This window comes from Budorcas taxicolor, chromosome 11 (genome assembly GCF_023091745.1).
Source record: "Budorcas taxicolor isolate Tak-1 chromosome 11, Takin1.1, whole genome shotgun sequence".
Lineage (NCBI taxonomy): Eukaryota > Metazoa > Chordata > Mammalia > Artiodactyla > Bovidae > Budorcas > Budorcas taxicolor.
This window is the reverse complement of record NC_068920.1, coordinates 29476785-29503423: the sequence shown is the minus strand read 5'-3', so window position 1 is coordinate 29503423 and position 26639 is coordinate 29476785. Positions and strand designations below refer to the sequence as shown.

Sequence of the window (26639 nt, the reverse complement as noted above, 5' to 3'; positions counted from 1 at the left end):
TTTATAGATTCGAAAGGGAGAAGTATTAGTATCTCCCATAGGAAGGTGCAAAGGTCAAACGATTTGGCTATGGATTTCAAGGGTTCAGAGGTTCAGAAGGTTTTTCTCATCTTGACTCAGCATGTAAACTTCTGTGCATATTTCAGACAAGAGAGGGTAAATGACTTGATAGAAATTTTGAGAAATAGGAAATAGTCCTGAGATTGTAGTGTTGATCTAAAGTTCTTGAGAAATGCATTGGTGAGCCAGGAAAGCGAAAACTCCTTCAAATCATGTTAGGGACCGACAGCCTACCGCAGCTGGCTCCGTGGCTTAGTTGGTGAAAGCGCCTGTCTAGTAAACAGGAGATCCTGGGTTCAAATCCCAGCGGGGCCTGGGGCAACACTGTGTTTTAAATAGAGCAAAACAAGTTAAAAAATGCAATTTGTTTACCTCCCATCAAGCCCCGGAGTACTAGGAATGCTCGCCCGATAGCCATAAGGCGACGGTGGTTCTCAGACATCTTGAGATGAGAATTAGAACTGCCTCTTGGTCTTTCCTTCACATTTTAGATCAGGTCTCAGACGTTGCCAGTTTGGTTTTGTGGGATCTCTTCAATTGTGTTTGCCTCCTAGAACTTTTACCACGATGGAGACATTTGCTTTTCTTCATGGAATCATTGAATTGTCATGTTCCCCCTTCAGAGCCACCCCCCTCCCTCGCCAACTCCCACCACCCCGATTTGGCACCAACTTTAGGAGTGCCTTACGGTCACGCTTCTCAAAATTTTATGAGCATATGAATGACCTGGTGTGGTCCATTATAATGAGGGTTTTGAATGACTGCATCTGCACCAAGGGCCTGAAAGTCAGCATTTCTACCATCTCAGACTCTACACTACTGTTCCATGGACGATACTTCATGAACCAAGGCTAGAGACTTACTGGTCTAGTTCAAGTGTGTTTTCAAGCTCTGCACTTTCATATGTTGCAGCTGTCTTCCTGAATCACTAGGTAATCCAGCATTGTTTTTACTCATTTGTCCTTAGTGGATGAAATGAAATCAAAAGAAATAAAAGAAGAGGAAAGACATTCTAATATAAATTACGGTAGTGTAAATAATCAAGTTGTGTTGTAACTGTTTCCTCTTTTCGATGTGAAATGGACTCTTGATGATACGGGAAATTTTGGAAGGAGAAGAACTGAGGTTATATCTAAAAGAGGATAAAAAGCAGTCAATGAAAAAAATACACAAAATTATATTCTTTTTTTTTTTTTTTAAGGTGCGAGCAAACTGACTTTTTAAAACATTCTTTGCTTCTGAACTTCAACTGTTTAAAAAGTACATTTTTTGATCTGAAAAGCCTTTGTGTGTTCACGAGTCACATAAGTCAAAGGGCCCTTTGCAACCAGTTGCTTGCATAATTTTTCAGGACATCTGGTAGGGTCAGGATTGGGTACATTGTGGGGCTACTCCTTACTGGCTTAAAAATAAACTTCTAATCAAATTATGGGAAACTAAATCCCAAACTTGCTGATTGGGAAAGATTGTCTCTCTACTCTGTTTCCTGCAACGTTGTGGCCAATCCTAGTTTTAGTTTTGCTGAGAGCAGGAGCTTTCAGCGCTGCTGTTTGTGAAAGATGCCAACGCAGAGCTGATGCAGAGAAATCAGGAATTTCTCACATGGAATTTAATGAAAGACTACAGTTTTGCTGCTGAGCACCTTCCTGGGGCACGAGGGAAGTGAGGGGAAGAGGGAAAATACAATGAGGAAGGTCAGGTGAAATGAAGAGAAAAACAAAGGAGAGGCAAGGTGGGCATCTGTTGAACAGATTCAGATCGCTCAAAGCCCAGTCGTTCCAGGGCAGTGTGAGTGACGCTGGATAATAAGTTGACTGGTGATTCCCACCTCGACTTATTCCGGCGCAAAGTCCAGTCGCATGAATTCCCAAACACTACTCCGTTCGGCACTCCTTTCGGCACTCCTTTCTGAGAGTCAAGAGGGCATAGGCCATCCCAGCCCCGCTCCGCAGTCTCCTCCAGACGAGCTTGGCCCTCTCGGAAGTTCGGTGGTCTTCAGGATTCTGTGCGTTGTGTTCTGGCTCCAACGATGAGGAAGAGAGGTGGAAATCAAAGGCACAGGACAGTATCGGGTTGTCGCTCGTAATCAAATGCCCTTGGAACCTGAGGACACCCTGCCTGATGTTTGGGAAGGTGTTTGGTCTCTGCTCCCTCCTAGCTCAGGCGGTAAAGAATCTGCCTGCAATGCGGGAGACCCGGCCTTGATCCCTGGGTCGGGAACATCCCCACTCCAGTAAGTTGTTTCCAGATGTCCAGCCTGGAGAATCCCATGCACAGAGGAGCCTGACAGGCTACAGTCCATGGGGTGGCAAGAGTCGGACACGACTTAGCGACTAAACCACCCCCACTACTGAGTTAGGTTTGGTTATGAGCCATAGAGTTTCGATGTTATTCTTTTAGCAAAAGTTTTTGAAACGGTGGAAAGCGAGTGAAAACATTCTGCAAGAGAAATATTCAAAATTACTAGATCGGGGGCGTGGCGGGGGGGGGGGGCGGTAGTGGGGAGCAACCAGGGAACCGAGTATGCCGTTTTATGGGACTTGTAATGCCCCCCCTGGGCGTGACGTTTCCGTGGTGCAGTGGTTAGCACGTTCGCCTTACACGCGAAAGGTCCCCGGTTCGAAACCGGGCGGAAACAGCCCGATCAGCCGGCTTTTGCCGTCTTACAGACAGGTGCGAAGATTTCCTTCGGATTTTGCTGCCCTGTCCAAGGTTCCCGATTCCAACGTATCCTCAGAGCACCCGTGCTCTCATCTACGGCCTTTTAAAATACTTACTCTATTTTAACATTTCTTGACGTTCCTCGGACTCCAGCAGCTTTACAATGTGTCAGTTATAATGTTCTCTCCTAGTGCAATTTTGAGGAAAAAGGGGTCGGTTTTTGTGAGGTACGGGGGTAGCTGAATGCTTATGATGTCCTGGACGCTCAGTGCTCCTTCTGTCCTGTCTAACATATAGCCGCTCATCTCAAATGCATGGAAGTATTTCGCTACATCTTCTTCACCAAGCTTTATTGTTTTCGCTTTCACCGTTAGCCTATGGGCAAATGATTTGAAATGCAACCGACTGGCCGGAAGCAACTGAGGTAGGCCTACAGCAGTACAAGTGAATCAACGAAAGAATGCAATCAGTCAAACAAGAAGCTAAAAACAACAGACGAAAAAAAGGGGGAGGTTTCCAGATGTCTTCCATCTCTGGCAGGTTTTTTTTCCCCTTACCAGAAATATTTTCGAAAACCTTCGACATAAAATCTGTGTGTGCAGAAGGTGGAAAGGAATGGCGGAGGGGATGGAAGCAATGAATCAGAAGTTTCCTGTCCCCAGAAACGACACGGAGATCTTGTACCGGGTGGAGACCGTTGCTTAATCTCACTGTCCTTTCCTTTGTCTCCTAATTCCCCGGGTCCGCGTGCGGATCCCCACCAGTACCCTCAGGGAATTATTCCGTAGTCCGCCTGGACCCGAAGCTCTGCTCAAATGTTTCCACCACGCGGTCGACGCCGACTCGCCCCTTTTCTGGGAGCCCAGGCAGCACGCGGTCATCTGCAGCCAGACCCAATTACCCACCCACCTAGGCTCGCCTGGGCGGACTGGTCACATTCTGCCACGGGCTGTCCTTCAATCGCACAGACCCGTCGCTTCCCCGGGTTCAAAAGACAGTTCCATTTAGGCACAGAACAGTCCCGGCTGAGATCGGAATGGAGTGGAGGTGCGTTTGTCTGCGTGTGTGTTTCGAGACAAGGCTGTGGGACGGGCATACACGGAACGGGGCCTGGGGACCCTCGCAGGCAGGGTATCTAGGCCAGCAGCGGCTCTTCTCGGACGGTTCGGGGACTCTGCATCCAGATCAACAGGAAGCGCGCGACGGGCAGGCGGAGAAGGTCCGCGTCGCCCCCGGGAAACCAGAACTGTTCACGGAGTCAGGACCATGAACAGCGCACTCTGGATTTGCCGGGCCGGTGAGAGGGATTTCTCAAAAGTGAGAAAGGATAGGGGGAAATGTTTTAATGGTACATCGAGTCGGTGGCGCGTGTGTTTTAGGCACAGACTTAAAAAAAAAAAAAAGTTAAAAAACACATAAAATACCGTACACGGTATTTCCGTTGTTGCTGCTGTTCAGTCGCTAAGTCGTATCCCACTCTTTGGGACCCCACGGATTGCAGCACGCCAGGTTTCCCCGTCCTTCACTATCTCCCAGAGTTTGCTCAAATTCATGTCCGCTGTGTCGATGATGCCCTCCAACCAGATCATCTTCTGTCCCCTTTCTCCTCCTACCCTCAATCTTTCCCAACGTCAGGGTCTTTCTTGTCCAGTGAGTCGGCTCTTCACATCAGGTGGCCCAAACATATGAGCTTCAGCTGCAGCATCAGTCCTTCCAATGAATATTCAAGGTTGACTTCCTTTATGATGGATTGGTTTGATCTCCTTGCAGTCCAAGGGACCCTCAAGAGGCTTCTCCAGCACCACGGTTCCAAAGCATCGACAGGTCCACGCTCAGCCTCTTTACGGTCCACTCTCTCGTCCCTAAAAGACTGCTGGAAAAACCATAGCTTTGACCAGAGAGAGGGATCATCATTGGCAAAATGCTGTCTCTGCCTTTTAATCCGCTGTCTAGGTATCTCATAGCTTTTCTTCCAAGGAGCAAGCGTCTTTTATTTTTGTGGCTGCAGTCATCATCCACAGTGATTTTGGAGCCCAAGAAAATAAAATCTCTATTTCTGCTTGATGGTTCTGAGAGAAATGGTCATAGGTTAAGGTATGGGAAAGTCATTCTGGCTTACATATGTTTGTGCCTAATGAAAGGTTAAAAAAAAAAAAAAGTCTGTTTTAAAGGTAAAGCTTAAATGCCTTTTTCCCTGAGAGGTGAATACTAGTAGTATTTCCCAGGTGCCTGGGCTAGACTGATGTGATGTGTACTGGCTGGTCTGCTCTTTTTTTTTTTTTTTTTTTTTTTGAAAACTTTAAGGAATGTGCCATTTCACTTTTGATGTTTTTTGTTCTGACAAGGAATCAGTTCAGCTCACTTGCTCAGTCGAGTCCAACTCTTTGCCACCCCATGAACTGCAGCACGCCAGGCTTCGCTGTCCATCACCAACTCCTGGAGCTTGCCCAAAGTCATGTCCATCGAGTCGGCGACCTCATCCTCTGTCATCCACTTCGCCTCCTGCCTTCAGTCTTACCCAGCATCAGGTTCCTTTCCAGTGAGTCAGTTCTTCACATCAGTTCAGTTCAGTCCAGTTCAGTCGCTCAGTCGTGTCCGACTCTTTGCGACCCCGTGAATCGCAGCACACCAGGCCTCCCTGTCCATCACCAACTCCGGGAGTTCACTCAAACTCACATCCATCGAGTCGGTGATGCCATCCAGCCATCTCATCCTCTGTCGTCCCCTTTTCCTCCTGACCCCAATCCCTCCCAGCATCAAAGTCTTTTCCAATGAGTCAACTCTTCGCATGAGGTGGCCAAAATATTGGAGCTTCAGCTTTAGCATCAGTCCTTCCAATGAATGTTCAGGACTGATTTCCTTTAGGATAGACTGGTTGGAACTTCTTGCAGTCCAAGGGACTCTCTCTCTTTCAAGAATCTTCTCCAACACCACAGTTCCAAAGCATCAGTTCTTTTGTGCCCAGCTTTCATTATAGTCCACCTCTCACATTCATACATGACTACTGGAAAAACCATAGCTTTGACTAGACGGACCTTTGTCAGCAAAGTAACATCTCTGCTTTTAAATATGCTGTCTACGCTGCTCATAGCTTTTCTTCCAAGGAGCAAGCATCTTTCAATTCCATGGCTGCAGTCAGCAACCCATCTGCAGTGATTTTGGAGCCCCTCAAAACAGTGAGAGTGAGCCCCCTCTCACCGTTTCCATTGTTTCCCATCTATTTCCCAGGAAGTGATGGGACCGGATGCCGTGACCTTAGTTTTTGGAATGTTGAGCTTTAAGCCAACTTTTTCACTCTCCTCTTTCACTGTCATCAAGAGGCTCTTTGGTTCTTTGCTTTCTGCCATAAGGGTGGTATCATCTGCATATTTGAGGTTATTGATATTTCCCCTGGCAATCTTGATTCCAGCTTGTGCTTCATCCAGCCCAGCATTTTGCCTGATGTACTCTGCGTAGACCTTAAACACGCAGGGTGACAATATACAGCCTTGACATACTCTTTTCCCGATTTGGAACCACTCTGTTGTTCCATGTCCGGTTCTAACTGTTGCTTCTTGACCTGCATACAGTTTCTCAGGAGGCGGGTCAGGTGGTCTGGTATTCCCATCTCTTGAAGAATTTCCCACAGTTTCTTGTGCTCCACACAGTCCAAGGCATTGGCGTAGTCAGTAAAGCAGAAGTAGATGTTTTTTCTAGAATTCTCCTGCTTTTTTCGATGATCCAACAGATGTTGACAATTTGATCTCTGGTTCCTCTGCCTTTTCTAAATCCAGCTTCAACATCTGGAAGTTCACAGTTCGCGTCCTGTTGAAGCCTGGCTTGGAGAATTTTGAGCATTACATTGAGTGCAATTGTGTGGTAGTTTGAATATTCTTTGGCACTGCCTTTCTTTGGGACTGGAATGAAAACTGACCTTTTCCAGTCCTGGGGCCTCTGCTGAGATTTCCACATTTGCTGGCCTATTGGGTGCAACACTTTCGCAGCATCATCTTTTAGGATTCGAAATAGCTCAACTGGAATTCCATCACCTCCACTGGCTTTGTTCATAGTGGTGCTTCCTAAGCCCCACTTGACTTCCCATTCCAGAATGTCTGGTTCTAGGTGAGTGATCACACCATTGTGGTTATCTGGCTCATGAAGACCATTTTTTGTATAGTTCTTCTGTGTATTTTTGCCACCTCTTCTTAATCTCTTCTGCTTCTGTTAGGTCCATACCTAACACTTCTGTCTTTTATTGTGCCCATCTCTGCATGAAATGCTCCCTTGGTATCTCTAACTTTCTTGAAGCGATCTCTAGTCTTTCCCATTCTATTGTTTTCCTCTATTTCTTTGCATTGATCACTGAGGAAGGCTTTCTTACCTCTCCTAAGTATTCTTAGGAGCTGTGCATTCAAATGGGTATATCTTTCTTTTTCTCCTTTGCCTTTCACTTCTCTTCTTTTCTCAGCTACTGGTAAGGCCTCCTCGGACAACCATGCTGCCTTTTCGCATTTTTTCCCCCCTTGGGGATGGTCTCGATCACTGCCTCCTGTCCAAGTTCTTCAGGCACTCTATCAGATTCTAATCCCTTGAATCTACTTGTCACTTCCATTGTATAATCGTAAGGGATTTGATTTAGGTCACACCTGAATGGCCTAGTGATGTTCCCTGCTTTCTTCAACTTAAGTCTGAAAATTGCAATAAGGAGTTCACAATCTGAGCCACAGTCAGCTCCCGATCTCGTTTTCGCTGACTGTATAGAGCTTCTCCATCTTTGGCTGCAAAGACTATAGTCAACCTATATAAATATGTATAACCAATCTATATAAATAGACAAGGTATAAAATCGCTGAAAACCATGTTTCTCTGGAGCCGTTCTTCAGAATTAGTGAGAGACACTCACATGGGGCTATCGTCCTTAGTTTGGCTTGATTCACACTTTTTCTTCTGTCCCGGGTACAGACTGCTTGTTATTTCCCTTGACACCTGAGTACAGACTGCAAAACGGGGGCTCCCGCATTCAGGGAAGTGATACCTCGGTGTCTGGGCTCCCATTGCCTCTGCGCTGGTGGAGCTCAGCACCCGGGGGTGGCAGATCCCTGAAACTGCAATTGAGGGAGTCGGGCGGGTTGGCCGGGCTGTCTACGGGGACCACCGCTGTTACCGGCCGTGGTCTAAAGGGGGCTGCATGGTTTGAATGCCTGGGAGTTTTCTCCAATATTTGGGGCAATTTTAGCTGACTTTTACTCAGATTAGATCAGACTAGATCTCGGATTCTGTGAACTTTGAGAGGACAAATGGATGAAAGGCAGGAAGCGGTGTTTCTGAAAGGGTCGCCTGCCACCTGAACATCTGAGACCTATTTTATGACATGACCCTTAAGCTTATGGCCTCAAATCTTCTCCATGGCCTCTCCTATGTCTCCAGCTTCATTTCACACTTCACTGCCCCCCTCTCTCCCCACCACCCTGTCCTCTTACGTCCCAGAGATTTGTGAATATATTATCTGTTCCACCTCTGTTCCTAGTTACTATCTTCTCAACCTCGAAACTTGCCCTCCATCATCACTCCTTCAGATAAAACTTCCCCAAAGCTTTCTGCCTAAATCTTCACATTCCTGTCAGCTTCTGCACACTGGGTCTTTTATTGCAAAGGCCAGTTAGGCAACAGATGGCAATGCTGGGGTCAGAAAGCGTTGCATTCTGGATTCCAAGTTTGTGCCATCAAGGACATTACTATGCCCTGTCTCTCTCAACATCCAAAATCCTTCTCTCAAGGCAGTTGTATATTTTGAGGTGTTCCTTACGCCCACCTTGAAAACCAGAAGAAACATATAACCACAGTGTCTAAAGAGAGCATGTCTGTCTGTTTAAAATTTTATGTGGTATTAAGTCATTTCCTGAATTCCAGCAGTCTCTGCCTAATGTGATTTCTGCACCTTTGAGTATACCTTTCCTGCCTTCTTGCCTCTTTTTGCCTTTACCATTGACTTCTGCATGCTTTTATCCGATGCATGATTTATCATAGAATTTGGCCATGATTCTCCCTCTCAGGGAGTATTAACTACTCTTAACAGTAAGAGGAGAAGAATGTGATTCTTAGGGCCAAATGCACTTCCAAACCAAATAAGTGTATTTTATTTTATAACACTTAGTTAAAGAGCACACAGGGCAGTCAGTAACCATCCGCAGACACATCATCAGGGCCCCAAAGAAGAATAGAATAGATGAAGGAGGTGGAAGCACGCCAGATTAACAGATAGCAGAAATTAACCAAGAGCACTCACAGCAGAAAACTTGCTTTCAAGGAGTGACTTCTTTCTATCATGTATGGAAAGTCCTAAGGGTTAGATTTGCTTGCAATCCAAAATGTAGACATGGAAAACGACGTTGTGGTACGTACACTAACCCTAAATGAAGTGAATCGGTGGGAGTCGTCAGTTTCGGGGTTATTTCTATCTTCCTAGCAGAACCACGGAGAAAGAAATGGCAATCCACTCTAGTGTTCTTGCCTGGAGAATCCCAGGGACGGGGGAGCCTGGTGGGCTACCGTCCATGGGGTCGCACAGAGTCGGACACGACTGAAGCGACGCAGCAGCAGCAGCAGCAGAACCAGCGGCTTCGGAGGCCTCATTGAAATAGACATGCTTAAGTCCTCTCGTCGCAGGGGGCCAGTGGCGCAATGGATAACGCGTCTGACTACGGATCAGAAGATTCTAGGTTCGACTCCTGGCTGGCTCGAAACCTTTTTGACGACTGATCTTCCTGCACTTGAACCGCACCCAAACTCTCCAAGCTTTGGCGCCTCACAAGCGCTCCGAAAAGCTCCCTCAACCTTACGTCTTGTTACCCCGTGGGGCCATCCTACCTCTTGTCGCAGTCCGAAGGACCCTTCAAAGGCGATCACTGGAACATCCACAATCAAGCATTTTCTGGTTTCGATCTGCCACAGCGAATACGGAGAAAGGACCACATAGGGACAGCTGAACTGAGTTTCACATCAAAGAGGCTTTAAGAAAACAGGAGGACGAGGAACAAGAAAGAGAGAGAAAGTAGGAAGGAAAAAGGCTCGGCAAGTGTCTTCACCACTTATTCCCAGTGGGTTCCCCTTCACTTATTCCCACTGGGTTCCCCTTCACCACCCGCTTCCCCCTTCCTAATAGAAAGACGAGTGGCTTTGACTGAGGAAATGTTAAATCCAAGAAAGCCCAGGGTGTTTCGCACCAGATATCGGAGAGGGCCCTGCACCCGGACTTCCGAAAGAGCGCTGGTAGGACAGTTCCATGAGGGAGGAGTAACACGCTGATTTTTTTTTTTTTTTTTTTTTTTTTTTGTAAGCAACTCAAGTTACATACAAGTCCAGGGTTCAAACGGTTAACACCTTGAGTGGTAAGGCGCAAAAGGCTCCTTGGCCCGTACGGGGATCGAACCCGCGACCTTGGCGTTATTAGCACCACGCTCTAACCAACTGAGCTAACCGGCCCTGACACGTCTTGCTCTACCACTTAAGGTCTCTACTTGCCGCGGTTACGCTTCTTTTTCGTGGTCCTCAGAGAGCTGTTCCACGTGTAACCCAACAAACATCTGCTTGTGACCTCTGCACACAAAGCCAAACTCGGACAGCAGCCCTTTGGACCAAAGGGCGCCAAGCGAGGGAGCAGGAGACGAGCCTCACGTCCACTCACTCCCTCTTGGTCTTTCAGTTGGCGGTGTTTTGTTGTTGTTGTTGTCTGTCTGTCTGTCTTGTCTGTTTGTTTGTTTTAAGCGGAAGACCAAAGAATCTGGGACTGGTCACCGACTCTTGACATTTCAGGATTCAGGATGTTTCCGGTTTACCATTCGCTGCCCTGGTAGTCCATCGCTCGGAGATTCGTTAGCTCAGCTTGCCCCGGAGAAACAAACTGACTTTGGATGTTACTGATGATATCTACAACAGCAGTGTTAGTGCCTTGAGGATGTTACCGACCACAGCAATTCTAGTCTGACTCTGGTTGATTTGTGCTCAACTGGCACAGAGGGGACGAGTAAGGAAGGACTGCCTGGCAGATCCGTGGGCATTTGCCCCTCTCCGCCCCTCGGTTTCTATCAGCCAAACACTGCCCGTCACAGGATGGGCAGCTGCTAGAGTTCAAGGGCACAGAATCGCGCTTACTTTTCAACCAGGATCATTGAATCATCTTCAGTCATTGCAGTCCTTTTCTGGCACTCAAGAGATGGTGATCCCAGAACTTCCTAAGGTCACACAAACCCACACAAGACAAAATCGAGCCGTTTTCCGACATCTACTGTACCCGGACGCTGCCTAACACGTCTGCTCTGCCTTTGGCAAGGAATTCTGCGCTTAGAGGCAGTATTTGCTTAGTGTGACTCGTTGACTGTAGCATTGTTGGTCGTGATAGGAGGGCGCACTAACGTCGACCATTTCCTGAAAGAGAAAACCGATTCGGTGTGGCCAGCTTGGGCTAGCCGGGAGTCTCCTTTTTCGCTCGGACACCATCAGGGGGTGAAAAAACATGACCAAGGAGCGGAGAAAGCAAGTTTCCGTAGTGTAGTGGTTATCACGTTCGCCTCACACGCGAAAGGTCCCCGGTTCGAAACCGGGCGGAAACAGCGTTTCTCTTCGGAGTTTGCATTTTGAACCGTTCTCCGGAACCTCTCAGGAAACTTCCGAGAAACTCGGTAGATGAGGAGGCTTCTGAACTCCCACCGAGTCTCACCCGTAAACCTGGGGGAACTACCGACGATCCGACCTATCGGCATAGTCTCCGGGCACCGTATTCCATCTCGTACGGCAGAGCCTGCACTCTGCCCAGTTTAAGGCGCTTTCTGCGAGCCTTTTACACAAACAGCAAATTCTTCCATGGATTCCCCGGGCCGTAGGCCGCAGCTTCCTCCGAAAAACTTCGGTTTCCTCGTTCACGTCGAGGAATACGACCGAAACCCAATTGTGCCTTCTTTTCCTTTGGTTTTCTTCTCCGAGAAAGCGTCTCATTCTTTTGACTAAGGATGGAAGGCAACGACAATGACGAAACTCTCTTAAGAGAAGCAACAGTAAGAGTCAGTTGGAACTTGACATTTTGGAGGGGGAGGCGGGGGCCGTAAGAGGAAAGGAAGAGGAGAAGAGGGCTTGCGCAGTCAGGGGCCGGTTAGCTCAGTTGGTTAGAGCGTGGTGCTAATAACGCCAAGGTCGCGGGTTCGATCCCCGTACGGGCCACTGTTCTCTTTGGTCAGCGCCTCCAGGAGGCTGCCAGCTGTTTTCCGAGGAAACTTGCCTCTTAACCTGCGTAGAGTCCCCTTGGGCGGTTGTGCCTGTTCCGTCGGGACGCCAGGCTGTCTCCTGCAGGGTGCTGTCTAACCACGTCGTCCTCTGCCGAGGCCTTCTCCTTTTGCCTTCCATCTTTCCCAGGATCAGGGTCTTTTCCAGTGAGCTGGCTCTTCGCATGGGGTGGCCAAAGTGTTGGAGCTCCAGCTTCAGCGACCGTCCTTCCAATGAATACTCGGGGTGGGTTTCCTTTAGGATTGACTGCTTTGATCTCCTTGCAGTCCAAGGGACTCTCGAGAGTCTTCTCCAGCGCCACACTTCGAAAGCATGAGTTCTTTCGCGCTCAGCCTTCTTTATGGTCCAGCTCTCACATTCGTACATGACTACTGGAAAAACCATAGCTTTGGCTGTACGGACCTTTGTCGGCAAAGTTACGTCTCCGCTTTTTAATACGCCGTCTAGGTTGGTCATAGCTTTTCTTCCAAGGAGCAAGCGTCTTTTAATCTCGTGGCTGCAGTCACCGTCCGCATTGATTTTGGAGTTTTCTCCTTCTGTTTGCCATGAAGTGATGGGACCGGATGCCATGATCTTGGTTTTCTGAATGTTGAGGCTTAAGCCAGCTTTTTCACTCTCCGCTTTCACCCTCATCAAGAGGCTCTTCAGTTCCTCTTCGCCTTCTGCCATCGGAGTGGTATCATCTGCGCATCTGAGGTTGTTGATAGTTCTCCTGGCAATCTTGATTCCAGCTCGTGATTCATCCAGCCGGGCCTTTCACATGATGTACCCTGCATAGAAATCTAATAAGCAGGGTGCCGATATACATACAGCTTTGTCCTATGCCTTTCCCAGTTTTGAACCAGTCCGTTGTTCCACGTCCGGTTCTAACTGTTGCTTCTTGACCCGTATACGGGTTTCCCAGGAGACAGGTAAGGAGACAGTTAGAGTCCTCTAACGTGTTCCAAACCCACCACCCTCACATACCTTTTATCCACTCGTTATCCAGTTTAGCTCTCCACTTACCACAAGCCCAACATTTTTCCAGGCAGGCAGGGTTCTCTTTCCTCCGGGACCAATGGATGAGGACAGAGAGCTGGGCAGGGTCAGAGGGTGGCCTAACAGGAAAAATTTGGTGGGAGGTGGAGGCCGGGGCAGGGGAAAAGATTCCTGGCAACCTTTTGTCAAAAGTGTATTCGATTTTAAATTGTCTTTCCAAAGTAGTGGCTCAATCAACGCCCTTTCTCAAATCCTCAAGAGATACAAAGTAAGGAGGCATTCTTAAAAGGTGGTTCTTTCCATGTCTCTGAAGACCCTTTAAGATGAACTGACAGCCAAGACTGCCTTGTCAGGAGAGACCGCGCAAGGTGGTGGACTGATTCGGGATACTTCCTCTCCCTACGTGTCTGCAGCACTTTGACCACCTTGAACAAGAAACACAAGAGCACAAGACTGACTTTTTTTTTTTTTTTTTTTTTAGGCCAGGAATGAAATCTGGACTCTTGTCATCAGTTGACAGCCGTGCATTACCCATGACTGCTTCTGACTTCCAAGGACAATTCAGTATCATGGTCACTTCTCTGATCACTGCGGGGATTCCTTCCCCAGCCTTGTATAGTTTCCCTACCTGTGTGCGCTGACCAGTGTTAAGGTCCATGTGGAGAGCTTCCTGGAGTTTCCTCTTCTCCCGGCTCTCTCCTTTCCGGTGCTCTGTCCTGCCGTCTCCAGCTGTCTTGGTCTCCTGGACTTAATCCACCCCGACACTTCAACTCAGAGAGTTCACCAGCCTCTGCCTGCGCTGGGGCCTGGAAACTCTCTCAAAGCAGTAAAAACTCGGGTGCAATCCTAGATCTCACATCAGTTCCCAGCAAAATCGCTCACTCATTTCTTTTCTGTCAAAGATTACCATCCTTCTTTGCCTGATGTTTGGTGTCTGGAAAAGTGTTTCGGATCTGTTTTGGTTCTTTCAGGCAGGAGGGTGCGTCTGATTCTTGTGATTTTGTCTTGGCTAGAAACAGGCCTTTTCACTCTTTGGAGGAGGAAGAAGGGGAAGCTGAGGCCTCTTCGGTTTGTGGGTTTCTGCTCTGGGGTTGCAGGCTGCGGGGGAGCAGAGACGGGCAGGTTGGTTAGTGCAGCAGCCTGTCCTAGGGGCAGTTGGCATCGCCTTTCCGGGAAACATGGGGCCTCCTGCTGCTTGTGGCAAGCAGTGTGTGCAGATATTGGGCCCCGGCTCCAGGTTCCAGCTGGGGTCAACCTATCTGGAGGGTTCAGGCTACAGGCCCCAGCGCCAGTCACATGGTCTTCTCCGTTGTACCAGTGTGAGTGTGTCAGTGTGTGTGTGTGCCAGGGCTGGTTGTGGGAGAGGAGGGCTCTGGTGGGAGAGCAGGGCCTGAGTCCAGGAGTGCCGAGAGGCTGACGTCACCAACACGGGCATTCGGATCTCTGGCCGGCCGGCAGGCTGAAGGTGGGCGCTTTCTGATGAGCGGGCGGGAGCCTTGGAAGATGGGCGATCTGCACACGCTTTCCTCACCGCCGCCTGGCTGTCACCCGCGGGACATCGGAACACCTACCTGCTGCACCAGTGCCTCCCCGCTGGGTCAATTCCGGCCGTCCTCCTTGGTGGCCGGGTGATGATTGCCACTTGGCAGAGCTTCAGAGGCTGGGACTGGATGAACCAGTGGGACCCGCCCAGCACCTGAGTCCACCCGAGCCACCCCTCTCAGTCCCTTGATACCTCTAGTCCCCTTTCTTTCTCTCTCTCTCTCTTCCTCGTTCTCCTTTCCTTTAGGTTATTACATCTTCGTGGGACCCTTTCCCCAACACTTTATTAAAGGATATTTTAAAATGTAAAGAGCTTACGTGTAAATTGAGCTGGATGAACTTAACCGAGGTATACTACTCCCACGTGACCACCGCCCAGCTCGAGGTTCAGGACATGCCAGTTAGTCCAGAAAATCGCCTTATGCCCCCTTGCCAGTCAATATTGCCTCCTGCAAGCTCATCGCCGTCTGATTTCTAGCGCCGGGTAATGTGCCTGCTCTTGAATTTCGTAGAAGTGGAGTCATATAGCATATCCTATGGTAAGACTTCTTTTCTTTCTTTCTTTCTTTTTTTTTTTTTCTTGCCTAGGGCAATAGTTCTGAAAGTGATTTGAGTCTTTACACATACAATAAGTCGTAGAAGTTTGATCTTATTGCTGGGAGGTTTATTCTTCCGATTTTATAAACCAACCAAACTTTATCTGTACAAGGAAATGGGACGTTGCTCATGATACTCATAGTAGGGAAAAAGCAGCCTAGTCAGGCCATCTGTCAGCAGAGTGGCGCAGCGGGAGCGTGCTGGGCCCATAACCCAGAGGTCGATGGATCGAAACCATCCTCTGCTAGGCTTTCTTTTCGTGACACCCATCCGGTTCCTTTCTCGAGCATCACAGGCACAACACAGCTCGTCAGCTTACAGATGCACCGTCTCCTTTCACCACTCCTAGAACCGTTGCCACCGCCTTCCTAATCTTTATAAAACAACAAGCGTTTTCCTTTCCCGTCCTTTTCCTTTCTTTCTTTCTCCCTCCCCCCCTCCCCCCCTCCCCCACCCTTTTGTCCTAGTCGAGGGCCCTGGGACCGGGCTGGGGGGAGGGGGGGAGGGTGTAATAGCAACATCGGCCCTCCTCACTCATTTCCAAAGAGAGGCAAGTTCTTCTTACTTCGGAATAGTTGACAAGTTTACCGTCCGTTTCCAATGGATCAGCACTACTTCTTCCAGGGCATAAAATACACACTTGACGCCAGTTAGGGTTTTATATCTTCTTTACACTCGAAAGAAAAAACTTTTCTTGTCTGTTTGTTTGTTTTTCTTGATTTCTGCCCGCGGACTGGTCCGCGAGTCTCCTACTGTCTGCCCCTTGTCTTTTCACGACTATTCCCGTGTTGTGCGACGAGGTGGCCGAGTGGTTAAGGCGATGGACTGCTAATCCATTGTGCTCTGCACGCGTGGGTTCGAATCCCATCCTCGTCGTCTGGTTGAGTTTATGGCCTTCTGCTGTGGCTCAGCTGGTGAAGAAACCACCATCCTCACTGCGGGAGACTTGGGTTCAATCCCTGTGTGGGGAAGATGTCTACGCCTCTCTTTTCACTCCTATAGGTCAAGTAAACGGGACTTTTTTTTTTTTTTTTTTTAATCCTTCTCGAAGGCAATACACGTTGCTATTACTTATGAAGGCTCCAATCGCATGCACTTTGTGGGAAAAACAGAAGGAAAAGGGTTAAGTTCGAAACGCAGGAGAATCAGATTACAGAAAATAGAGAAAACTTCGCTCTGTGACTGTGAGGCAATGTGAGTACTGAAGAAGAATGAGAATTAAAGCTGGAGACACAGCAGGTTAAAAGACTATCAAAGTGTGAAAGGTTCCCCAAGGAAGGAGTAAAGAATCAGTTCTTTGTGCAAATTCTCTGAAAAAGACTGCAGTTTGAAGAATGGTACTGGGCACAGACATGGAACTATAAGGCTTTCCAAACAGTAATATTTTTAAAAAGTTTTCAGAAGTTGCAATTCCCTGTGAGACGAGGTGGCCGAGTGGTTAAGGCGATGGACTGCTAATCCATTGTGCTCTGCACGCGTGGGTTCGAATCCCACCCTCGTCGGAACTTCTGGTAGAGGGCAAATGTGAATTTTGCTCTTGATCTTGACAAAAGAACTGTATACAATTTTCTGTTTCACCTCATTCTACCTCTCACTTTCTTTGTTCTTGCAGTTTCATTTCCATCCTGGATACTCTCGTATTCACACTGTGGCGATTTTCTCTTTTTTCTATAACCTCGTTCCTCATTGGTGACACTCTAGTTCTCAACTTCTGCCTTCCTTTCACATCTTTTCATTCTCCACGCACTTTAGATCTTAGTTCAGTGCTGTTCCGTACCTGACTGAGTGCTCTATTGCTCTCTCTTAGGGCATGATATACGGCTTATATCTATCATGTTGTGGTGCAAATTGCAGAGTCAAGAGATCCAAAGTTTTGGTCAGAACCCAGCTATTCCCTCCTCTGAACAATTTAGAGGGTCAGTTCAGTACAGTTGAGTCGCTCAGTCATGTCTGACTGTTTGCGACCCCATGGACTGCAGGATGCCAATCCTCTGTGTCCATCACCAACTCCCTGAGTCAGTGATGTCCATTGAGTCAGTGATGCCATTGAACCACCTCATCCTCTGTCCTCCCCTTCTCCTCCCGCCTTCAATCTTTCCCAGCATCAGGGTCTTTTCCAAGGAGTCAGTTATTCACATCAAGTGGCCAAAGTATTGGAGTTTCAGCTTCAGCATAAGTCCTTCGAATGAATATAGAGGACTGGTTTCCTTTAGATGGACTGGTTGGACCCCCTTGCAATCCAAGGGACTCTCAAGAGTCTTCTCTAACACCACAGTTCAAAAGTATTAATTCTTTGACACACAGCTTGCTTTATAGTCCAACTCTCTCATCCATACATGACCACTGGAAAAACCATAGCTTTGACTAGACGGACATTTGCTGGCAAAGTAATGTCTCTGCTTTTTAATATGCTGTCTAGGTTGGTCATAACTTTCTTCCAAGGAGCAAGCATCTTTTAATTTCATGGCTGCAGTCACCATCTGCAGTGATTTTGGAGCTCCTCCCCCCCAAAAAAGTCTCACTGTTTCCACATCTATTTGCCGTGAAGTGATGGGATTGGATGCCATGATCTTAGTTTTCTGAATGTTGAGCTTTAAGCCAACTTTTTCACTCTCCTCTTTCACTTTCATCAAGAGGCTCTTTAGTTCTTCTTCACTTTCTGCCATTAAGATGGTGTCATCTGCATATCTGAGGTTACTGATATTTCTGCCAGCAATCTTGATTACAGCTTGTGCTTTATGCAGCCCAGCATTTCTCATGATGTACTCTGCATATAAGTTAAATAAGCAGGGTGACAATATACAGCCTTGACGTACTCCTTTCCCGATTTGGAACCATTCTCTTGTTCCTTGTCCAGTTCTAACTTTTGCTTTTTGACCTGCATACAGATTTCTCAGAAGGCAGGTAGGGGGTCTGGTATTCCCACCTCTTGAAGAGTTTTCCACTGTTTGTTGTGATCCACATAAGGTAACCTGAAAAAACAAGTTGAAGTATGTTCGTTTAGTGGGCTTCCAAATAAGAACATCTTCAAAGCAATAAGTAAAGGAGAGCAGGTCCCTCCACACCTCACCTCACCCTTCCACTCCCCCCACACCCCCCACCATCCTCCCAGTCCCAACATCATCAGATTTTATTTTTCCATTTTATTTTTAAAAATTTTCTCATTATTTATGCCACTTGCTGTTTCAAGGAATTTTTATTTTCTTGTCATAGTTTAAGGACTCAGTAAACAGTACTGTGCAAAAATATGAAAGCTTTCCTAAGATTTCTGTGTGTGTTTCCTCCTTGAATTTGCCAGTTGAATTGTGATGCAGAAACCTGTTTATTTTACTATATTCATCTCATTTATTTCCTGCCTTTCAAACTTAATTCCTTTGCTCATTCTTCCCATAAAGTGCATGAGACTGGTGTCTTTATAAGTAATAGCAACATGCATTGATTTCAAGGAGGATTTACAAAACATTCAAGCTAACTTGATCTAAATTTAGTAACTCATGTAGAAGTGAAAGTCACTCAGTCCTGTCCCACTCTTTGTGAACAGGTGGACTGTAGTCCATGGAATTCTCAGGGCCAAAACACTGGAGTGGACACCTTGCCCACACATGGATTGAACCCAAGGCTCCCACAGTGAGGGTGGTGGTTTCTTCACCAGCTGAGCCACAGCAGAAGGCCATAAACTCAACCAGACGACGAGGGTGGGATTCGAACCCACGCGTGCAGAGCACAATGGATTAGCAGTCCATCGCCTTAACCACTCGGCCACCTCGTCTCACAGGGAATTGCAACTTCTGAAAACTTTTTAAAAATATTACTGTTTGGAAAGCCTTATAGTTCCATGTCTGTGCCCAGTACCATTCTTCAAACTGCAGTCTTTTTCAGAGAATTTGCACAAAGAACTGATTCTTTACTCCTTCCTTGGGGAACCTTTCACACTTTGATAGTCTTTTAACCTGCTGTGTCTCCAGCTTTAATTCTCATTCTTCTTCAGTACTCACATTGCCTCACAGTCACAGAGCGAAGTTTTCTCTATTTTCTGTAATCTGATTCTCCTGCGTTTCGAACTTAACCCTTTTCCTTCTGTTTTTCCCACAAAGTGCATGCGATTGGAGCCTTCATAAGTAATAGCAACGTGTATTGCCTTCGAGAAGGATTAAAAAAAAAAAAAAAAAAAGTCCCGTTTACTTGACCTATAGGAGTGAAAAGAGAGGCGTAGACATCTTCCCCACACAGGGATTGAACCCAAGTCTCCCGCAGTGAGGATGGTGGTTTCTTCACCAGCTGAGCCACAGCAGAAGGCCATAAACTCAACCAGACGACGAGGATGGGATTCGAACCCACGCGTGCAGAGCACAATGGATTAGCAGTCCATCGCCTTAACCACTCGGCCACCTCGTCGCACAACACGGGAATAGTCGTGAAAAGACAAGGGGCAGACAGTAGGAGACTCGCGGACCAGTCCGCGGGCAGAAATCAAGAAAAACAAACAAACAGACAAGAAAAGTTTTTTCTTTCGAGTGTAAAGAAGATATAAAACCCTAACTGGCGTCAAGTGTGTATTTTATGCCCTGGAAGAAGTAGTGCTGATCCATTGGAAACGGACGGTAAACTTGTCAACTATTCCGAAGTAAGAAGAACTTGCCTCTCTTTGGAAATGAGTGAGGAGGGCCGATGTTGCTATTACACCCTCCCCCCCTCCCCCCAGCCCGGTCCCAGGGCCCTCGACTAGGACAAAAGGGTGGGGGAGGGGGGGAGGGGGGGAGGGAGAAAGAAAGAAAGGAAAAGGACGGGAAAGGAAAACGCTTGTTGTTTTATAAAGATTAGGAAGGCGGTGGCAACGGTTCTAGGAGTGGTGAAAGGAGACGGTGCATCTGTAAGCTGACGAGCTGTGTTGTGCCTGTGATGCTCGAGAAAGGAACCGGATGGGTGTCACGAAAAGAAAGCCTAGCAGAGGATGGTTTCGATCCATCGACCTCTGGGTTATGGGCCCAGCACGCTCCCGCTGCGCCACTCTGCTGACAGATGGCCTGACTAGGCTGCTTTTTCCCTACTATGAGTATCATGAGCAACGTCCCATTTCCTTGTACAGATAAAGTTTGGTTGGTTTATAAAATCGGAAGAATAAACCTCCCAGCAATAAGATCAAACTTCTACGACTTATTGTATGTGTAAAGACTCAAATCACTTTCAGAACTATTGCCCTAGGCAAGAAAAAAAAAAAAAGAAAGAAAGAAAGAAAAGAAGTCTTACCATAGGATATGCTATATGACTCCACTTCTACGAAATTCAAGAGCAGGCACATTACCCGGCGCTAGAAATCAGACGGCGATGAGCTTGCAGGAGGCAATATTGACTGGCAAGGGGGCATAAGGCGATTTTCTGGACTAACTGGCATGTCCTGAACCTCGAGCTGGGCGGTGGTCACGTGGGAGTAGTATACCTCGGTTAAGTTCATCCAGCTCAATTTACACGTAAGCTCTTTACATTTTAAAATATCCTTTAATAAAGTGTTGGGGAAAGGGTCCCACGAAGATGTAATAACCTAAAGGAAAGGAGAACGAGGAAGAGAGAGAGAGAGAAAGAAAGGGGACTAGAGGTATCAAGGGACTGAGAGGGGTGGCTCGGGTGGACTCAGGTGCTGGGCGGGTCCCACTGGTTCATCCAGTCCCAGCCTCTGAAGCTCTGCCAAGTGGCAATCATCACCCGGCCACCAAGGAGGACGGCCGGAATTGACCCAGCGGGGAGGCACTGGTGCAGCAGGTAGGTGTTCCGATGTCCCGCGGGTGACAGCCAGGCGGCGGTGAGGAAAGCGTGTGCAGATCGCCCATCTTCCAAGGCTCCCGCCCGCTCATCAGAAAGCGCCCACCTTCAGCCTGCCGGCCGGCCAGAGATCCGAATGCCCGTGTTGGTGACGTCAGCCTCTCGGCACTCCTGGACTCAGGCCCTGCTCTCCCACCAGAGCCCTCCTCTCCCACAACCAGCCCTGGCACACACACACACTGACACACTCACACTGGTACAACGGAGAAGACCATGTGACTGGCGCTGGGGCCTGTAGCCTGAACCCTCCAGATAGGTTGACCCCAGCTGGAACCTGGAGCCGGGGCCCAATATCTGCACACACTGCTTGCCACAAGCAGCAGGAGGCCCCATGTTTCCCGGAAAGGCGATGCCAACTGCCCCTAGGACAGGCTGCTGCACTAACCAACCTGCCCGTCTCTGCTCCCCCGCAGCCTGCAACCCCAGAGCAGAAACCCACAAACCGAAGAGGCCTCAGCTTCCCCTTCTTCCTCCTCCAAAGAGTGAAAAGGCCTGTTTCTAGCCAAGACAAAATCACAAGAATCAGACGCACCCTCCTGCCTGAAAGAACCAAAACAGATCCGAAACACTTTTCCAGACACCAAACATCAGGCAAAGAAGGATGGTAATCTTTGACAGAAAAGAAATGAGTGAGCGATTTTGCTGGGAACTGATGTGAGATCTAGGATTGCACCCGAGTTTTTACTGCTTTGAGAGAGTTTCCAGGCCCCAGCGCAGGCAGAGGCTGGTGAACTCTCTGAGTTGAAGTGTCGGGGTGGATTAAGTCCAGGAGACCAAGACAGCTGGAGACGGCAGGACAGAGCACCGGAAAGGAGAGAGCCGGGAGAAGAGGAAACTCCAGGAAGCTCTCCACATGGACCTTAACACTGGTCAGCGCACACAGGTAGGGAAACTATACAAGGCTGGGGAAGGAATCCCCGCAGTGATCAGAGAAGTGACCATGATACTGAATTGTCCTTGGAAGTCAGAAGCAGTCATGGGTAATGCACGGCTGTCAACTGATGACAAGAGTCCAGATTTCATTCCTGGCCTAAAAAAAAAAAAAAAAAAAAAGTCAGTCTTGTGCTCTTGTGTTTCTTGTTCAAGGTGGTCAAAGTGCTGCAGACACGTAGGGAGAGGAAGTATCCCGAATCAGTCCACCACCTTGCGCGGTCTCTCCTGACAAGGCAGTCTTGGCTGTCAGTTCATCTTAAAGGGTCTTCAGAGACATGGAAAGAACCACCTTTTAAGAATGCCTCCTTACTTTGTATCTCTTGAGGATTTGAGAAAGGGCGTTGATTGAGCCACTACTTTGGAAAGACAATTTAAAATCGAATACACTTTTGACAAAAGGTTGCCAGGAATCTTTTCCCCTGCCCCGGCCTCCACCTCCCACCAAATTTTTCCTGTTAGGCCACCCTCTGACCCTGCCCAGCTCTCTGTCCTCATCCATTGGTCCCGGAGGAAAGAGAACCCTGCCTGCCTGGAAAAATGTTGGGCTTGTGGTAAGTGGAGAGCTAAACTGGATAACGAGTGGATAAAAGGTATGTGAGGGTGGTGGGTTTGGAACACGTTAGAGGACTCTAACTGTCTCCTTACCTGTCTCCTGGGAAACCCGTATACGGGTCAAGAAGCAACAGTTAGAACCGGACGTGGAACAACGGACTGGTTCAAAACTGGGAAAGGCATAGGACAAAGCTGTATGTATATCGGCACCCTGCTTATTAGATTTCTATGCAGGGTACATCATGTGAAAGGCCCGGCTGGATGAATCACGAGCTGGAATCAAGATTGCCAGGAGAACTATCAACAACCTCAGATGCGCAGATGATACCACTCCGATGGCAGAAGGCGAAGAGGAACTGAAGAGCCTCTTGATGAGGGTGAAAGCGGAGAGTGAAAAAGCTGGCTTAAGCCTCAACATTCAGAAAACCAAGATCATGGCATCCGGTCCCATCACTTCATGGCAAACAGAAGGAGAAAACTCCAAAATCAATGCGGACGGTGACTGCAGCCACGAGATTAAAAGACGCTTGCTCCTTGGAAGAAAAGCTATGACCAACCTAGACGGCGTATTAAAAAGCGGAGACGTAACTTTGCCGACAAAGGTCCGTACAGCCAAAGCTATGGTTTTTCCAGTAGTCATGTACGAATGTGAGAGCTGGACCATAAAGAAGGCTGAGCGCGAAAGAACTCATGCTTTCGAAGTGTGGCGCTGGAGAAGACTCTCGAGAGTCCCTTGGACTGCAAGGAGATCAAAGCAGTCAATCCTAAAGGAAACCCACCCCGAGTATTCATTGGAAGGACGGTCGCTGAAGCTGGAGCTCCAACACTTTGGCCACCCCATGCGAAGAGCCAGCTCACTGGAAAAGACCCTGATCCTGGGAAAGATGGAAGGCAAAAGGAGAAGGCCTCGGCAGAGGACGACGTGGTTAGACAGCACCCTGCAGGAGACAGCCTGGCGTCCCGACGGAACAGGCACAACCGCCCAAGGGGACTCTACGCAGGTTAAGAGGCAAGTTTCCTCGGAAAACAGCTGGCAGCCTCCTGGAGGCGCTGACCAAAGAGAACAGTGGCCCGTACGGGGATCGAACCCGCGACCTTGGCGTTATTAGCACCACGCTCTAACCAACTGAGCTAACCGGCCCCTGACTGCGCAAGCCCTCTTCTCCTCTTCCTTTCCTCTTACGGCCCCCGCCTCCCCCTCCAAAATGTCAAGTTCCAACTGACTCTTACTGTTGCTTCTCTTAAGAGAGTTTCGTCATTGTCGTTGCCTTCCATCCTTAGTCAAAAGAATGAGACGCTTTCTCGGAGAAGAAAACCAAAGGAAAAGAAGGCACAATTGGGTTTCGGTCGTATTCCTCGACGTGAACGAGGAAACCGAAGTTTTTCGGAGGAAGCTGCGGCCTACGGCCCGGGGAATCCATGGAAGAATTTGCTGTTTGTGTAAAAGGCTCGCAGAAAGCGCCTTAAACTGGGCAGAGTGCAGGCTCTGCCGTACGAGATGGAATACGGTGCCCGGAGACTATGCCGATAGGTCGGATCGTCGGTAGTTCCCCCAGGTTTACGGGTGAGACTCGGTGGGAGTTCAGAAGCCTCCTCATCTACCGAGTTTCTCGGAAGTTTCCTGAGAGGTTCCGGAGAACGGTTCAAAATGCAAACTCCGAAGAGAAACGCTGTTTCCGCCCGGTTTCGAACCGGGGACCTTTCGCGTGTGAGGCGAACGTGATAACCACTACACTACGGAAACTTGCTTTCTCCGCTCCTTGGTCATGTTTTTTCACCCCCTGATGGTGTCCGAGCGAAAAAGGAGACTCCCGGCTAGCCCAAGCTGGCCACACCGAATCGGTTTTCTCTTTCAGGAAATGGTCGACGTTAGTGCGCCCTCCTATCACGACCAACAATGCTACAGTCAACGAGTCACACTAAGCAAATACTGCCTCTAAGCGCAGAATTCCTTGCCAAAGGCAGAGCAGACGTGTTAGGCAGCGTCCGGGTACAGTAGATGTCGGAAAACGGCTCGATTTTGTCTTGTGTGGGTTTGTGTGACCTTAGGAAGTTCTGGGATCACCATCTCTTGAGTGCCAGAAAAGGACTGCAATGACTGAAGATGATTCAATGATCCTGGTTGAAAAGTAAGCGCGATTCTGTGCCCTTGAACTCTAGCAGCTGCCCATCCTGTGACGGGCAGTGTTTGGCTGATAGAAACCGAGGGGCGGAGAGGGGCAAATGCCCACGGATCTGCCAGGCAGTCCTTCCTTACTCGTCCCCTCTGTGCCAGTTGAGCACAAATCAACCAGAGTCAGACTAGAATTGCTGTGGTCGGTAACATCCTCAAGGCACTAACACTGCTGTTGTAGATATCATCAGTAACATCCAAAGTCAGTTTGTTTCTCCGGGGCAAGCTGAGCTAACGAATCTCCGAGCGATGGACTACCAGGGCAGCGAATGGTAAACCGGAAACATCCTGAATCCTGAAATGTCAAGAGTCGGTGACCAGTCCCAGATTCTTTGGTCTTCCGCTTAAAACAAACAAACAGACAAGACAGACAGACAGACAACAACAACAACAAAACACCGCCAACTGAAAGACCAAGAGGGAGTGAGTGGACGTGAGGCTCGTCTCCTGCTCCCTCGCTTGGCGCCCTTTGGTCCAAAGGGCTGCTGTCCGAGTTTGGCTTTGTGTGCAGAGGTCACAAGCAGATGTTTGTTGGGTTACACGTGGAACAGCTCTCTGAGGACCACGAAAAAGAAGCGTAACCGCGGCAAGTAGAGACCTTAAGTGGTAGAGCAAGACGTGTCAGGGCCGGTTAGCTCAGTTGGTTAGAGCGTGGTGCTAATAACGCCAAGGTCGCGGGTTCGATCCCCGTACGGGCCAAGGAGCCTTTTGCGCCTTACCACTCAAGGTGTTAACCGTTTGAACCCTGGACTTGTATGTAACTTGAGTTGCTTACAAAAAAAAAAAAAAAAAAAAAAAAAAATCAGCGTGTTACTCCTCCCTCATGGAACTGTCCTACCAGCGCTCTTTCGGAAGTCCGGGTGCAGGGCCCTCTCCGATATCTGGTGCGAAACACCCTGGGCTTTCTTGGATTTAACATTTCCTCAGTCAAAGCCACTCGTCTTTCTATTAGGAAGGGGGAAGCGGGTGGTGAAGGGGAACCCAGTGGGAATAAGTGAAGGGGAACCCACTGGGAATAAGTGGTGAAGACACTTGCCGAGCCTTTTTCCTTCCTACTTTCTCTCTCTTTCTTGTTCCTCGTCCTCCTGTTTTCTTAAAGCCTCTTTGATGTGAAACTCAGTTCAGCTGTCCCTATGTGGTCCTTTCTCCGTATTCGCTGTGGCAGATCGAAACCAGAAAATGCTTGATTGTGGATGTTCCAGTGATCGCCTTTGAAGGGTCCTTCGGACTGCGACAAGAGGTAGGATGGCCCCACGGGGTAACAAGACGTAAGGTTGAGGGAGCTTTTCGGAGCGCTTGTGAGGCGCCAAAGCTTGGAGAGTTTGGGTGCGGTTCAAGTGCAGGAAGATCAGTCGTCAAAAAGGTTTCGAGCCAGCCAGGAGTCGAACCTAGAATCTTCTGATCCGTAGTCAGACGCGTTATCCATTGCGCCACTGGCCCCCTGCGACGAGAGGACTTAAGCATGTCTATTTCAATGAGGCCTCCGAAGCCGCTGGTTCTGCTGCTGCTGCTGCTGCGTCGCTTCAGTCGTGTCCGACTCTGTGCGACCCCATGGACGGTAGCCCACCAGGCTCCCCCGTCCCTGGGATTCTCCAGGCAAGAACACTAGAGTGGATTGCCATTTCTTTCTCCGTGGTTCTGCTAGGAAGATAGAAATAACCCCGAAACTGACGACTCCCACCGATTCACTTCATTTAGGGTTAGTGTACGTACCACAACGTCGTTTTCCATGTCTACATTTTGGATTGCAAGCAAATCTAACCCTTAGGACTTTCCATACATGATAGAAAGAAGTCACTCCTTGAAAGCAAGTTTTCTGCTGTGAGTGCTCTTGGTTAATTTCTGCTCTCTGTTAATCTGGCGTGCTTCCACCTCCTTCATCTATTCTATTCTTCTTTGGGGCCCTGATGATGTGTCTGCGGATGGTTACTGACTGCCCTGTGTGCTCTTTAACTAAGTGTTATAAAATAAAATACACTTATTTGGTTTGGAAGTGCATTTGGCCCTAAGAATCACATTCTTCTCCTCTTACTGTTAAGAGTAGTTAATACTCCCTGAGAGGGAGAATCAT

The 26639-nt window shown here is 48.4% G+C and overlaps 16 non-coding genes across 16 annotated transcripts; 9 read left to right on the top strand and 7 right to left on the bottom strand.

The window, feature by feature from the left end:
• The first annotated feature begins 301 nt into the window (after positions 1 to 301).
• TRNAT-AGU (transfer RNA threonine (anticodon AGU)) lies at positions 302 to 375 on the top strand. The gene has a single exon. It is a non-coding gene; the product is annotated as a tRNA-Thr (tRNA).
• A 2250-nt stretch (positions 376 to 2625) lies between these two features.
• TRNAV-UAC (transfer RNA valine (anticodon UAC)) lies at positions 2626 to 2698 on the top strand. Its single transcript has one exon. It is a non-coding gene; the product is annotated as a tRNA-Val (tRNA).
• Positions 2699 to 9367: 6669 nt separating this feature from the next.
• Positions 9368 to 9440, top strand: TRNAR-ACG (transfer RNA arginine (anticodon ACG)). The gene has a single exon. It is a non-coding gene; the product is annotated as a tRNA-Arg (tRNA).
• Positions 9441 to 10108: 668 nt separating this feature from the next.
• Positions 10109 to 10182, bottom strand: TRNAI-AAU (transfer RNA isoleucine (anticodon AAU)). The gene has a single exon. It is a non-coding gene; the product is annotated as a tRNA-Ile (tRNA).
• A 1054-nt stretch (positions 10183 to 11236) lies between these two features.
• Positions 11237 to 11309, top strand: TRNAV-CAC (transfer RNA valine (anticodon CAC)). The gene has a single exon. It is a non-coding gene; the product is annotated as a tRNA-Val (tRNA).
• A 530-nt stretch (positions 11310 to 11839) lies between these two features.
• TRNAI-AAU (transfer RNA isoleucine (anticodon AAU)) lies at positions 11840 to 11913 on the top strand. The gene has a single exon. It is a non-coding gene; the product is annotated as a tRNA-Ile (tRNA).
• A 3355-nt stretch (positions 11914 to 15268) lies between these two features.
• On the top strand, positions 15269 to 15340 carry TRNAM-CAU (transfer RNA methionine (anticodon CAU)). The gene has a single exon. It is a non-coding gene; the product is annotated as a tRNA-Met (tRNA).
• A 547-nt stretch (positions 15341 to 15887) lies between these two features.
• TRNAS-GCU (transfer RNA serine (anticodon GCU)) lies at positions 15888 to 15969 on the top strand. The gene has a single exon. It is a non-coding gene; the product is annotated as a tRNA-Ser (tRNA).
• Positions 15970 to 16513: 544 nt separating this feature from the next.
• On the top strand, positions 16514 to 16595 carry TRNAS-GCU (transfer RNA serine (anticodon GCU)). The gene has a single exon. It is a non-coding gene; the product is annotated as a tRNA-Ser (tRNA).
• A 2185-nt stretch (positions 16596 to 18780) lies between these two features.
• TRNAS-GCU (transfer RNA serine (anticodon GCU)) lies at positions 18781 to 18862 on the bottom strand. Its single transcript has one exon. It is a non-coding gene; the product is annotated as a tRNA-Ser (tRNA).
• Positions 18863 to 19406: 544 nt separating this feature from the next.
• Positions 19407 to 19488, bottom strand: TRNAS-GCU (transfer RNA serine (anticodon GCU)). The gene has a single exon. It is a non-coding gene; the product is annotated as a tRNA-Ser (tRNA).
• A 547-nt stretch (positions 19489 to 20035) lies between these two features.
• TRNAM-CAU (transfer RNA methionine (anticodon CAU)) lies at positions 20036 to 20107 on the bottom strand. The gene has a single exon. It is a non-coding gene; the product is annotated as a tRNA-Met (tRNA).
• Positions 20108 to 23462: 3355 nt separating this feature from the next.
• TRNAI-AAU (transfer RNA isoleucine (anticodon AAU)) lies at positions 23463 to 23536 on the bottom strand. The gene has a single exon. It is a non-coding gene; the product is annotated as a tRNA-Ile (tRNA).
• A 530-nt stretch (positions 23537 to 24066) lies between these two features.
• TRNAV-CAC (transfer RNA valine (anticodon CAC)) lies at positions 24067 to 24139 on the bottom strand. The gene has a single exon. It is a non-coding gene; the product is annotated as a tRNA-Val (tRNA).
• A 1054-nt stretch (positions 24140 to 25193) lies between these two features.
• Positions 25194 to 25267, top strand: TRNAI-AAU (transfer RNA isoleucine (anticodon AAU)). Its single transcript has one exon. It is a non-coding gene; the product is annotated as a tRNA-Ile (tRNA).
• A 668-nt stretch (positions 25268 to 25935) lies between these two features.
• On the bottom strand, positions 25936 to 26008 carry TRNAR-ACG (transfer RNA arginine (anticodon ACG)). Its single transcript has one exon. It is a non-coding gene; the product is annotated as a tRNA-Arg (tRNA).
• Between the last annotated feature and the right edge of the window lie 631 nt (positions 26009 to 26639).